Source organism: Oncorhynchus keta, chromosome 19 (genome assembly GCF_023373465.1).
Source record: "Oncorhynchus keta strain PuntledgeMale-10-30-2019 chromosome 19, Oket_V2, whole genome shotgun sequence".
Lineage (NCBI taxonomy): Eukaryota > Metazoa > Chordata > Actinopteri > Salmoniformes > Salmonidae > Oncorhynchus > Oncorhynchus keta.
In genome coordinates, this window is record NC_068439.1 from 73,685,280 (window position 1) to 73,698,843 (window position 13,564).

Here is a 13,564-nt window from a genome sequence, read left to right on the forward strand (position 1 = left end):
GGGGAACGACAGAACCAACACTGTCTATTATATTCCAGGATTTAAATAAAAGAGTTGGAAATCCCGCCTGGGTAAACGATACCACGGCAGAATGTTTTGGGGTTTCTCAAATTACATGTTTGATCAGAGCGAGAGGAACACAACGCCTGTGAAATGCTTACTTACAAACCCCTAACCAACAATGCAGTTCAAGAAATATAGTTAAGAAAATATTTACTAAATAAACTAAAGTCAAAAATGGTAAATACATTTTTAAAAAACACAAGAAAATTACATAACAATAAGTAGGTCATTTGTAATGTGACTATGTATAGATAATAAAAAGCAAGTAGCAGTAGTGTAAAAATGTAAATAGTATGGGTGGCCATTTGATTAATTGTGCAGCAGTCTATTATCTCATTCTGGGATATCCAAGGCCTGAGGTCATCTGCCTTTGGCTTAAGGGGCAGGAACCTGGATTCACCAAATAAATCAGAAATACAGACATTGTCATCCTACAAGAAACATGGTATAGAGGAAATGGACCCACTGGTTGCCCTCTAGGTTACAGACAGCAGGTAATCCCATCCACCAAACTACCAGGAGTAAAGCAGGGAAAGGACTCAGGGGGTATGCTAATTTGGTATAGAGCAGACCTACCTCACTCTATTAAATTAATCAAAACAGGAACATTTCACATTTGGCTAGAAATTAAAAAGGAAATTATCTCAACAGAGAAAAATGTCCTGCTGTGCTACCTATATCCCCCCACTAGAATCTCCATACTTTAATGATGACAGCTTATCCATCCTGGAGGGGGAAATGAATCATTTCCAGGCCAAGTACATGTACTAGTCTGTGGCGACAAATTCCAGAACTGGACAAGAACCAGACACCCTCAGCACACAGGGGGACAACACCTACCTGGTGGTGACAGCCTTCCCTCCCCATACGCCCCCCTAGGCACAATTACGACAACATAACCAAGAAAAACAGGTCGCAAATTCTGCAGCTCTGTCGCACGCTGGGTATGTACATAGTCAATTGTAGACGTCAAGGGGACGCTTACGGTAGGTACACCTATAGCTCATCTCTTGGCAGTAGTACTGTAGACTACTTTATCACTGACCTCAACCCAGAGTCTCTCAGAGCATTCATAGTCATCCCACTGACATCCCTATCAGATCACAGCAAAATCAGTCTACTTAAACAGAGCAATACTCAATCATGAGGCATCAAAGCCAAAGAAACAGAATAAAAGTAAGAAATGCTATAGATGGAAGGAAAGTAGCGTGGAAACCTACCAAAAAAACAATTAGGCAACAACAAATTCAATCCCTTTTAATTTAACTAGGCAAGTCAGTTAAGAACAAATTCTTATTTACAATGAAAACCTACCCCAGCGACACTGGGCCAATTGTGAGCCGCCCTATGGGACTCCCAATCACAGCCAGATGTGATGCAGCCTGGATTCAAACCAGGGACTGCAGTGACACATATTGCACTGAGATGCAGTGCCTTAAACCACTGCGCCACTCGAGAGCCCACTTGGGACAAGTATGGATAAATCACTTCTTCAATCGTTTAGACAACTTCCTGGACAAATCAAATCAAACTTATTTATATATAGCCCTTCGTACATCAGCTGATATCTCAAAGTGCTGTACAGAAGCCCAGCCTAAAACCCCAAACAGCAAGCAATGCAGGTGTAGAAGCACGGTGGCTAGGAAAAACTCCCTAGAAAGGCCAAAACCTAGGAAGAAACCTAGAGAGGAACCAGGCTATGTGGGGTGGCCAGTCCTCTTCTGGCTGTGCCGGGTGGAGATTATAACAGAACATGGCTAAGATGTTCAAATGTTCATAAATAACCAGCATGGTCAAATAATAATAATCACAGGCTGAACAGTTGAAACTGGAGCAGCAGCACGGCCAGGTGGACTGGGAGTCATAATGTCAGGTAGTCCTGAGGAGTCATAATGTCAGGTAGTCCTGAGGCATGGTCCTAGGGCTCAGGTCCCCCGAGAGAGAGAAAGAAAGAGAGAATTAGAGAGAGCATACTTAAATTCACACAGGACACCAGCTAGGACAGGAGAAGTACTCCAGATATAACAAACTGACCCTAGCCCCCCGACACATAAACTACTGCAGCATAAATACTGGAGGCTGAGACAGGAGGGGTCAAGAGACACTGTGGCCCCATCCGATGACAGGGCCAAACAGGAAGGATATAACCCCACCCACTTTGCCAAAGCACAGCCCCCACACCACTAGAGGGATATCTTCAACCACCAACTTACCATCCTGAGACAAGGCCGAGTATAGCCCACAAAGATCTCCGCCACGGCACAACCCAAGGGGGTGCGCCAACCCAGACAGGAAGATCACATCAGTGACTCAACCCACTCAAGTGACGCACCCCTCCTAGGGAAGGTATGAAAGAGCTCTAGTAAGCCAGTGACTCAGCCCCTGTAATTGGGTTAGAGGCAGAGAATCCCAGTGGAAAGAGGGGAACCGGCCAGGCAGAGACAGCAAGGGCAGTTCGTTGCTCCAGAGCCTTTCCGTTCACCTTCACACTCCTGGGTCAGACTACACTCAATCATATGACCCACTGAAGAGATGAGACTTCAGTAAAGACTTTAAGGTTGAGACCGAGTTTGCGTCTCTCACATGGGTAGGCAGACCGTTCCATAAAAATGGAGCTCTATAGGAGAAAGCCCTGCCTCCAGCTGTTTGCTTAGAAATTCTAGGGACAATTAGGAGGCCTGCGTCTTGTGACCGTTCAGTACGTACGTGTAGGTATGTACGGCAGGACCAAATCAGAGAGATAGGTAGGAGCAAGCCCATGTAATGCTTTGTAGGTTAGCAGTAAAACCTTGAAATCAGCCCTTGCCTTGACAGGAAGCCAGTGTAGGGAGGCTAGCACTGGAGTAATATGATCACATTTTTTGGCTCTAGTCAGGATTCTAGCAGCCATATTTAGCACTAACTGAAGTTTATTTAGTGCTTTATCCAGGTAGGTGGAAAGTAGAGCATTGCAGTAGTCTAACCTAGAAGTGACAAAAGCATGGATACATTTTTCTGCATCATTTTTGGACAGAAAGTTTCTGATTTTTGCAATGTTACGTAGATGGAAAAAAGCTGTCCTTGAAACAGTCTTGATATGTTCTTCAAAAGAGAGATCAGGGTCCAGAGTAACGCCGAAGTCCTTCACAGTTTTATTTGAGACGAACGTACAAGCATTAAGATTGATTGTCAGATTCAACAGAATATCTCTTTGTTTCTTAGGACCTAGAACAAGCATCTCTGTTTTGTCTGAGTTTAAAAGTAGAACATATGCAGCCATCCCCTTCCTTATGTCTGAAACACATGCTTCGAGCGAGGGCAATTTTGGGGCTTCACCATGTTTCATTGAAATGTACAGCTGTGTGTCATCCGCATAGCAGTGAAAGTTAACATTATATTTTCGAATGACATCCCCAAGAGGTAAAATATATAGTGAAAACAATAGTGGTCCTAAAACAGAACCTTGAGGAACACCAACATTTACAGTTGATTTGTCAGAGAACAAACCATTCACAGAGACAAACTGATATCTTTCCGACAGATAAGATCTAAACCAGGCCAGAACTTGTCCGTGTAGACCAATTTGGGTTTTCAATCTCTCTAAAATAATGTGGTGATCGATGGTATCAAAAGCAGCACTAAGGTCTAGGAGCACGAGGACAGATGCAGAGCCTCGATCTGATGCCATTAAAAAACCTTTTACTGTAATAGCGAAGGTTAAAATTTGGCAGTCGAAAACCTAATCAGTATATTTGACCTCTCCGCTTCCCTATCAAATCTAACAATTTCACAATGACAAAATGGTTTGATGAAGAATACAAAAACCTAAGAAAGAAATTGAGAAACCTATTCAACCAAAAACATAGAGACCCAGAAAACCTGAGCCTATGCCTTCACTATGGTGAATCACAAAAATACTACAGTAGGAACACATCAGAAATCAGCTCAATGTAGTTGAATAATCCATAGACTCTAACCCCTTCTGGGAAAATTGGAAAACACTAAACAATCAACAACACAGAGAGTTATCTATCCAAAATGGAGCAGTATAGATAAACCACTTCTCCAATCTTTTTTGGTCCTATATCAAAGAACAAACAGCAAAAACATATACATGATCAAATGCAAATCTTTGTAACTGTATTCGTCATCTGAAGAAGAGGAATCATCGGACCAAAGCGCAGTGTGGTAAGTGTTCATGCTTTCTTTATTAAAACTAAACAGTATAACAAAATAACAAAGGGAATAACCGAAACAGTCCTGAAAGGTGCAAAACACTAAACAGAAATTAACTACCCACAAAAACCCTGTGGGAAAAGCTACCTAAGTATGGTTCCCAATCATAGACAACGATAGACAGCTGTCCCTGATTGAGAACCATACCCGGCCTAAACAAAGAAATGCAAAAACATAGAAAAAGGAACATAGAATGCCCACCCAAATCCCACCCTGGCCAAATCAAAATAGAGACATAAAAAGCTCTAAGGTCAGGGCGTGACAATCTTAGAATCTTAGAAACTATTAAAGACTACCAGAACACACTCGATTCTTGTATTACATGAACTACAGGACAAAATACAAACCCTCCAACCGAAGAAGGCCTGTGGTGTTGATAGTATCCTAAATGAAATTATAAAATATACAGACCACAAATTCCAATCGGCTATACTTAAACTCTTTAACATCATCCTTAGCTCTGGCATCTTCCCCAATATTTGGAACCATGGACTGGTCACCTCAATCGACAAAAGTGGAGACAAATTTGACCCCAATAACTACCGTGGGATATGCATCAACAGCAACCTTGGGAAAATCCTCTGCATTATCATTTACAGCAGACTTGTACATTTCCTCAGTGAAAGCAATGTACTGAGCAAATGTAAAATTGGATTTTTACCAAATTACTGTAAGAAAGACCACGTATTCACCTTGCACACCCTAATTGACAAACAGAACAAAACAAAGGTAAAGTCTTCTCATGCTTTGTTGATTTAAAAAAAGATTTTGACTCAATTTGGCATGAGGGTCTGCTATACAACTTGATGGAAAATGTTGGGGGGGAAACACAAAATACAAAATCTCCGTATAAATGCACCTGCACTGTGATAGTCTCAGAGGTCCGTTAAAAGCGCAGAGAGCATCATGAAGAACAAGGAACACACCAGGCAGGTCCGAGATACTGTTGTGAAGAAGTTTAAAGCCGGATTTGGATACAAAAAGATTTCCCAAGCTTTAAACATCCCAAGGAGCACTGTGCAAGCGATAATATTGAAATGGAAGGAGTATCAGAACACTGCAAATCTACCAAGGCCTGGCCGTCCCTCTAAACTTTCAGCTCATACAAGGAGAAGACTGATCAGAGATGCAGCCAAGAGGCCCATGATCACTCTGGATGAACTGCAGAGATCTACAGCTGAGGTGGGAGACTCTGTCCATAGGACAACAATCAGTCGTATATTGCACAAATCTGGCCTTTATGGAAGAGTGGCAAGAAGAAAGCCATTTCTTAAAGATATCCATAAAAAGTGTTGTTTAAAGTTTGCCACAAGCCACCTGGGAGACACACCAAACATGTGGAAGAAGGTGCTATGGTCAGATGAAACCAAAATTGAACTTTTTGGCAACAATGCAAAACGTTATGTTTGGCGTAAAAGCAACACAGCTCATCACCCTGAACACACCATCCCCACTGTCAAACATGGTGGTGGCAACATCATGGTTTGGGCCTGCTTTTCTTCAGCAGGGACAGGGAAGATGGTTAAAATTGATGGGAAGATGGATGGAGCCAAATACAGGACCATTCTGGAAGAAAACCTGATGGAGTCTGCAAAAGACCTGAGACTGGGACGGAGATTTGTCTTCCAACAAGACAATGATCCAAAACATAAAGCAAAATCTACAATGGAATGGTTCAAAAATAAACATATCCAGGTGTTAGAATGGCCAAGTCAAAGTCCAGACCTGAATCCAATCGAGAATCTGTGGAAAGAACTGAAATCCGCTGTTCACAAATGCTCTCCATCCAACCTCACTGAGCTCGAGCTGTTTTGCAAGGAGGAATGGGAAGAAATTTCAGTCTCTCGATGTGCAAAACTGATAGAGACATACCCCAAGCGACTTACAGCTGTAATCGCAGCAAAAGGTGGCGCTACAAAGTATTAACTTAAGGGGGCTGAATAATTTTGCACGCCCAATTTTTCAGTTTTCGATTTGTTAAAAAAGTTTGAAATATCCAATAAATGTCGTTCCACTTCATGATTGTGTCCCACTTGTTGTTGATTCTTCACAAAAAAATACAGTTTTATATCTTTATGTTTGAAGCCTGAAATGTGGCAAAAGGTCACAAAGTTCAAGGGGGCCGAATAATTTCGCAAGGCACTGTATGTAATGTTATATATTATATGTTATAGTATATGTAATGTTATATATTGTATGTCATGTTATATGTTATAGTATATGTTATGTTATGTTATATATTGTATGTTATGTTATATGTTATATTATATGGTATGTGTTGTTATATATTATATATTATAGTATATGTTATATTATAGATTGGATGTTATGTTATATGTTACATATTATAGTGTATGTTATGTTATATATTATAGTATATGTTATGTTATATATTATATGTTATGTTAAATATTATATGTTATGTTATATGCTATATATTATAGTATATGTAATGTTATATATTATATGTTATGTTATATATTATAGTGTATGTTATGTGTTATTATATATTATCGTATATGTTATGTTATATATTGTATGTTATGTTATATGTTACATATTATAGTGTATGTTGTGTTATATGTTATGTTATATATTATAGTATTTGTTATGTTATATATTATATGTTATGTTATATGTTACATATTATAGTATATGTAATGTTATGTATTATATGTTATGTTATATATTATTTGTTATAGTATATGTAATGTTATATATTATATATTATATGTTATGTTATATGTTATGTTATATGTTATATATTATGGTATATGTTATGTTATATATTGTATGTTATGTTAGATATTATAGTATATGTTATGTTATATATTATAGTATATGTTATATATTATAGTATATGTTATGTTATATATTATGTTAAATATTATATGTTATGTTATATGTTATATGTTGTTATATATTATATTATATGTTATGTTATATGTTGTATGGTGATTTTTTGACCCACCTCTACGCAGTCGACACCATTCTGTATACTTCTGTCCCTTCTTTGGACACTGTGGTAAAATAAAATGCAAATTAATTACTTAAAAAGCATATAATGTGATTTTCTGGTTGTTTGGTTTAGATTCCGTCTCTCACAGTTGATGTGTACCTATGATAAAAATTACAGACCTCTACATGCTTTGTAAGTAGGAAAACCTGCAAAATCGGCAGTGTATCAAATACTTGTTCTCCCCACTGTATATATTATAGTATATGTTATGTTATATGTTATATGTTGTTATATGTTATAGTGTATGTTATCTTATATGTTATATCATGTTATATGTTATGTCTCTCAGCCCCCCCCCCTCTGGGTGCACTCGCTAGCTGAGGTTTGGCTCCACTCACTCAGACCCGCTGGTGATACACGATCAGCCTGAGCTTTGGGAAACGGGCTTATCTGATGCCTTACTAAAGGCCCCACTTTCTCCCCGTCTCAATAACAGAGCACATCTGGTGCCTCTGCAGGGAGCGCAGGCAGTGAAGGAGCGCTGTCTCTTTGGGATCCCTCTGGAGGGGATCAGATCATTTCACTATTCTCTCAGAAATCCACTTACCCGAAAGCGAGGAGACTAGGGACGGTATTTATAGGCCAAAATGTACAATCCCACATCTGGATCCAATCATAAGAATGGCATTTTGGTATACCCCTGGCAGTTTTGAAAATGATTAAAAACGTTGGTGCAGTACAAACAGAAGGTTTCGCCAATTCGTTTGTAAAGGGCTGGTGTAAGATCTATTTTATTTTGCGATATTTTGACTTGCCACCAGAGGGCGACAGTAGCCTGTTTTCGGTTGAGGCAGTGGTGGCTCACCTGTTGGATGCTTTTGCATATGGAATTAGGCCACCTCAGGCGATGATACTCATTTTGTATTTGGCCCATTAGATTTCTATACAGATAGGTCTTGGAAAGAAAATCTAGAGATTCCTGTATTGGTCATAGGAACCTATCATTAAACCATAGCCTACAATGGTAAATATATATATAATAAGAAACTTTCCAAAGACCGAAGACGCAAGTAAAATGACGACGAAGAGGTTCATTGCGAACTGTTGGCAGAAGATACCGGCCAAGCAACTCGTTGCAAATGACTTATTTGGACGTTGAAACCTGATAATTCCTGGAATGAAGTTGCCCCTGTAGCAGACCTTTTCATTCAATGGGAGCCGTTCCAAAGCCAGATTTTGTTTTATTCCACAAAAAGCTTCCGAATGTAGCTCTGAATGTAGCTTTCCCACCGATGACACACCCTTATAAAATAAACAAAATGCATATGGCTTTTAACGACCAATATGTTGAAAATAAAATAAATATGTTTAGCGCAAGATTTTACATTAATTGGTTATTTTGTTTCCTGGTTGTTTACTGTGGGTATGTGACAATTCTCACGTCACACGTCTGTCATGATGCTGGTATAAAGAAGGTCGGTCCAACTATTTCAGTGATCACATTTTCAGAGGGACTGTGGCTGCTGGTTGCGTCTGTGCTTGAAGTTCTAGCCAAATCATCATAAGGATGTCAAAAATGATGGTTGTTCATCTCGGAGTGATTGTGTTCGCTATATGTTTATCGACACAGGTATGCCAAATACATTTATTATTAATATTAAGTATTTTTCTTATTTTAAAAAATCGTGTTTTTTGTAAAGCAATTCGCATTTTATTTGCGTGAGGTGTTTTTGTTGTAGGGTATTTCTTCGATAGTCTATAATGAATTGTTCGTGATATGGTTTTAACGTTATAGGGCTATGGCAGAGAGGATTTAAAGTAGCCCACCGAGCACAGACGTCAGTTCGTCCAGTTTTGATTTACATTTGGTTGATTTGTCAACTAACCTGAATTCAACAAAACATTTCACCATGTCATCATGTCATTGGATTTAGGGTAAAAGTTGATGTTGATGACTTTTTAAAAATCCAATCCGTTTTCTATGTTGATTCATGTCATCACATTGTTTTTCTTTATTACGTGGAAACGTTGAGTCCAACAGTGTTTGGGCAGTGGGTAGTAATCAGGTAAAATCATGCAATTATATGATCTGATCCAAGTCATAAGCCTCACATTGGTGCCAATCACTTACTTTAACGTGTGCACACATTTTGGGACCGTTCCTCAACATCTATCTATCCATCTTGTCTTGTCGGCAATTATCCTAATAGTTGTGATGCACGTTTCTTTAATCTATTAAAAACATCTCGGTAAATTAATGATTTAAAGCCAAATACATCCGAGTCGACCAAAGGGATAAAGTTCCTTTCAGTGCTGCGCGACAAACGATACCTGAAACGAATAGCGAAGACCGTCCGTTTGCGCGTGCCTGTTTGGACTAGCATTCTATGTGGTGTTACATGTACAGGCCAACGTGATAACTGGGTGTGACCCGAACAGAGACACGAACAGGGTACATCTTTAGGGGGGGGAACAGTTTCCTCTTGTTCATGTTTTCTTTCCAGTGTAGCGGATGTATAAATGAAAAGTGCATTGTGTTTAATTTGCACGATTTGCTATTTTGCAGCATAAACTAGGTAGGCTACCAGTTGGAAGAACATTCAGTGGAAATTTGCTTGGTTCAGTTAGGTTACTGATTTGGTCTAATCTAGGATTTTTCTTTGGATATGGCATGACAAATTGGACTACCCTACATGGTGTTCAGTAAATTGGTGGCCATTTTAATTGTCAAACATCCCTCCATTCTAAATCTCAATCCATTGATTGTTTTTCAGATTGGGCCTAGAATACCCATATGCCACGATAGCTGGTTTTTAACCTCCTGAAGTATTTGTTTGCTAGTTCTTCACAGCCTTCATTTTCTACCCTAAAACGTAAAGTCCTCTAGATATGACATCATATTGATGGGTGGCAGGGTAGCCTAGTGGTTAGAGTGTTGGACTAGTAACTGGAAGGTTGCAAGTTCAAATCCCTGAGCTGACAAGGTACAAATCTGTCATTCTGCCCCTGAACAAGCAGTTAACCCACTGTTCCTAGGCTGTCATTGAAAATAAGAATTTGTTCTTAACTGACTTGCCTAGTTAAATAAAGGCAACATTTTTTTTTTTAAGTCACTCTGGATAAGAGCTCTGCTAAATGACTAAAATGTGAATGTGTGCTTTGGCTAGAATGTTTTTGTTCAAAAATTAAGAACTCAGTTTCTCAATTCAGTGGAATTAAATTTGAGATGTTGCTAAACCAAGCCCCTTCCTGTTTGCCTGCAGGTGGTCTCCCCGAACACCACATCGGGCAACCAGCCCGGCGTAGGTTCCAGCGTAGGTTCCAACTCCACCATGGTCACGGACACGTACAGCAGCTCGGCCAACTCCACCTCCCCTACCGGAGTGGGCATGTCACTGCAGTCCAGCCACTTCTCCCTCCTGCTCCCCATCGTCATGGTGACCTGGCTCCTGCACTGCTTTTGTTGAACCCATAACCCTTGATCCACCCTCCTGTTACCACCTCAACCACCACCACTCCCCTCAACCGCACTGACCCTAGACCACAATCCTAACATCCAGCAGCCAAAATGGACTCCACATCACCCACACCCACTCGTTCGCCCCCACAGAAAAAATAAAATCCTAGTGCTGACTTTTTTTTCTGGGGGGGGGGCGTTAGTTGGAGAGTAAGCCGCCACCATCAACCCCTCGCACCCCTCCCCTATTTCGAAACCCCATACGGAACCTCAACATGGCTTCTTGCTCTGCCAACCCTCAAGACCTGCATTTCCATAGTAACACAACCAACATCCTGGTTATCAGTCTGGGGTATTCTGGGGTATTTAAGGCCTACAGGGAAGTGGTTGTCAGGTCTCTTGAAAAAAATGTGGACCACTTGTGTGTACAGCAGTTCTTATTGTAGTTTTAATTTCACCTGGGAAATAATTCTAAATTTGTTTTGTATGTGCCCTGCCCAAAGTGAAGGTTGCACATAGATTATTAAAGAGAAACTCAAGCCTCTTTTAATTAAACTATTTTAAATGGTCACGATTTGGCACTTTTTGAGTTTTTTTGTTATTGGAAATGTACCAGAAGATGTGTTGTATGTAGAGATAATAAGATTGATACTGGGCTTGTGTCGGTATACCTTGTGATTTATAAAAAGTTTCTGGTCTTTTACAAGGAGGGTATAACTGGCATCTCTCCCTTTCGATGCCTGGTTGGTCCCAACAAAATGACTGTACTGTAACCATGTGGGAAGGGTTGATGTTAAATTTATATTCCCCCTTATAGTTTATATTTTGTATAAATGGCAATGTTACAATGTTAGTTTTTGTTAAATCTTCTGAAATAATGGGAAGGAATGACAATGTACAATAAATTATACTTAAAAATATGTATTTTGTATGTTTTCTCCTTACTGTTTTAAAGGTGTTTCATTGGTTGATACTATACTGTCACTGGATGCATTTTTTGTTTTGTTTTAATTGAACTTTTACTTAACCTTCATCTAACTAGGCAAGTCAGTTAAGAAAAAATCTTATTTACAATGACGGCCTACCGGGGAACAGTGGGTTCTCTTGTTCAGGGGCAGAGCGACAGATTTGTACCTTGTCAGTTCGGGAATTCGCTGTAACTAGACTACCTGCCGCCCCAATGAGTTTGTAGGTTTAAGATTCACTATTTAGGTTTCTCTTTTGGTGGCTTAACTACTTTCACTACCTTTGAAATTACAAACTACCAAATCTTGTTTTAAGAATCTAGCTTGGTTGTTTATTGATCCAGCCTTCTGAAACCGTCCTTCTTGGTCAATGTCACCTGTACTTTGATCTCTCATCTCCTGGAAATCCACATCGATCTCGGTCCATAACATAATCCTAATGTAGTTTGTTATAGGAGTGCAGCAGACAGATGAATTGGTATTGAGCTGCCATAGAGTCTAGACGTACAGCAGCTGCTGAGCTTGCTGCATGGGCCCGAGCTGGACTCAGCATTTCATGATGCCCCCTAGATCCCCTCTGGCTCTAGTCCAGTCACACACACACACACACACACACACACACACACACACACACACACACACACACACACACACACACACACACACACACCAAAGCTGTGACCTTCATGTTCTACAGATGTGAGGTTTAAACTCAGGTCCTAAACTTTTTCTCCTTTGAAAAAAAATGCCGCATTTCTCAGTTTTTAACGCTAAGCACTGATTATGTTTTTTCTTCACTTGCCAAGAGTTGGAGAGGAGGATCCCCTAAAGGTGAATGATTTCATATTTCATTAGGTAACTAGACCTGTCTCTCTGCTCTGAAGTCTACCCAACACTGTCTAGTCTTTGATTTCATGCTAGAAAGGATGCCACTTCATGGTTAGATGTCAGACGAACATCCAACGTCCATTTGTATGAGTTGTCAACAAATATGAATTCTACTTGAAATGAACCAACCCTTAAGGCCCTATTGTTGATTTTTGCTTGAAATCTATAGGTTAAAATTACACCCAATAAATGCTGCAAATTCAATCAACCATTTATGTTGTTGCAACGTGATTCAAATGTTGATAAAGTTTCATTAACTGACACACCAAGTTAAAGACAAGAAAAACTCCAAATGAGTACGTTTTTTATTTATTTAAATAATGTTTTGGTTTGATCTTCTTGTCCAGCCTCATAACCCTGGTCTTGTCCAGCATCATCACCCTGGTCCTTTCCATTGATTTGCTATGTTCATTTCAAAAACTTTGCCAAACAAATATTTTTTATCTCACTTGGGTTTTTCAGAGGCGTCATGCAAAATGAAAGGATCCAACAGCCTCAGATGAACACGTGTTTGTTTGTCATACAGACAGCCCTTGTCGGAGTCCCACCACACTAAAGAGGAAATGTGATCATAATCTTCTCAAATTCCGTTTCCATGGTTTGAACATGATGACATCTTCACATTGTACTTTCTTAGGACCTTTCTTCTCATCTTTTTAACGACAGAACGTAGAAAGGCTTTGTTTAAACGTGTAGAGACTGACATGGTGCTGGAATGGAGATAATATGAGGTTCAATTTCCCCTTTAACAAATTCCCTCTTTAACAAGATAAGGAAGCATTAAAATCCACAACATTCAATCCATTTCAACAATTCAACAGGAAACACAAATTGCACACAAATGTTGAAACCTACAGTACATTAGTTCCGACCACTATGTGTTGTAAATGGGCATCCTGTTGTGCATGCAGTGGAATGACATCAGCTGTGAAACTGATTAATACAGTGAGTAAGCAGGAAGCACGGTGGGTGATGCTGTGAAACTGATTAATACAGTGAGTAAGCAGGAAGCACGGT

General features: G+C 39.7%; 1 long non-coding RNA gene across 1 annotated transcript; it reads left to right on the forward strand.

The window, feature by feature from the left end:
* The first annotated feature begins 8,713 nt into the window (after nt 1-8,713).
* On the forward strand, nt 8,714-11,614 carry LOC118398853 (uncharacterized). The gene is made up of 2 exons (XR_004828705.2): nt 8,714-8,867; nt 10,501-11,614. It is a non-coding gene; the product is annotated as an uncharacterized LOC118398853 (long non-coding RNA).
* The last annotated feature ends 1,950 nt before the right edge of the window (nt 11,615-13,564 follow it).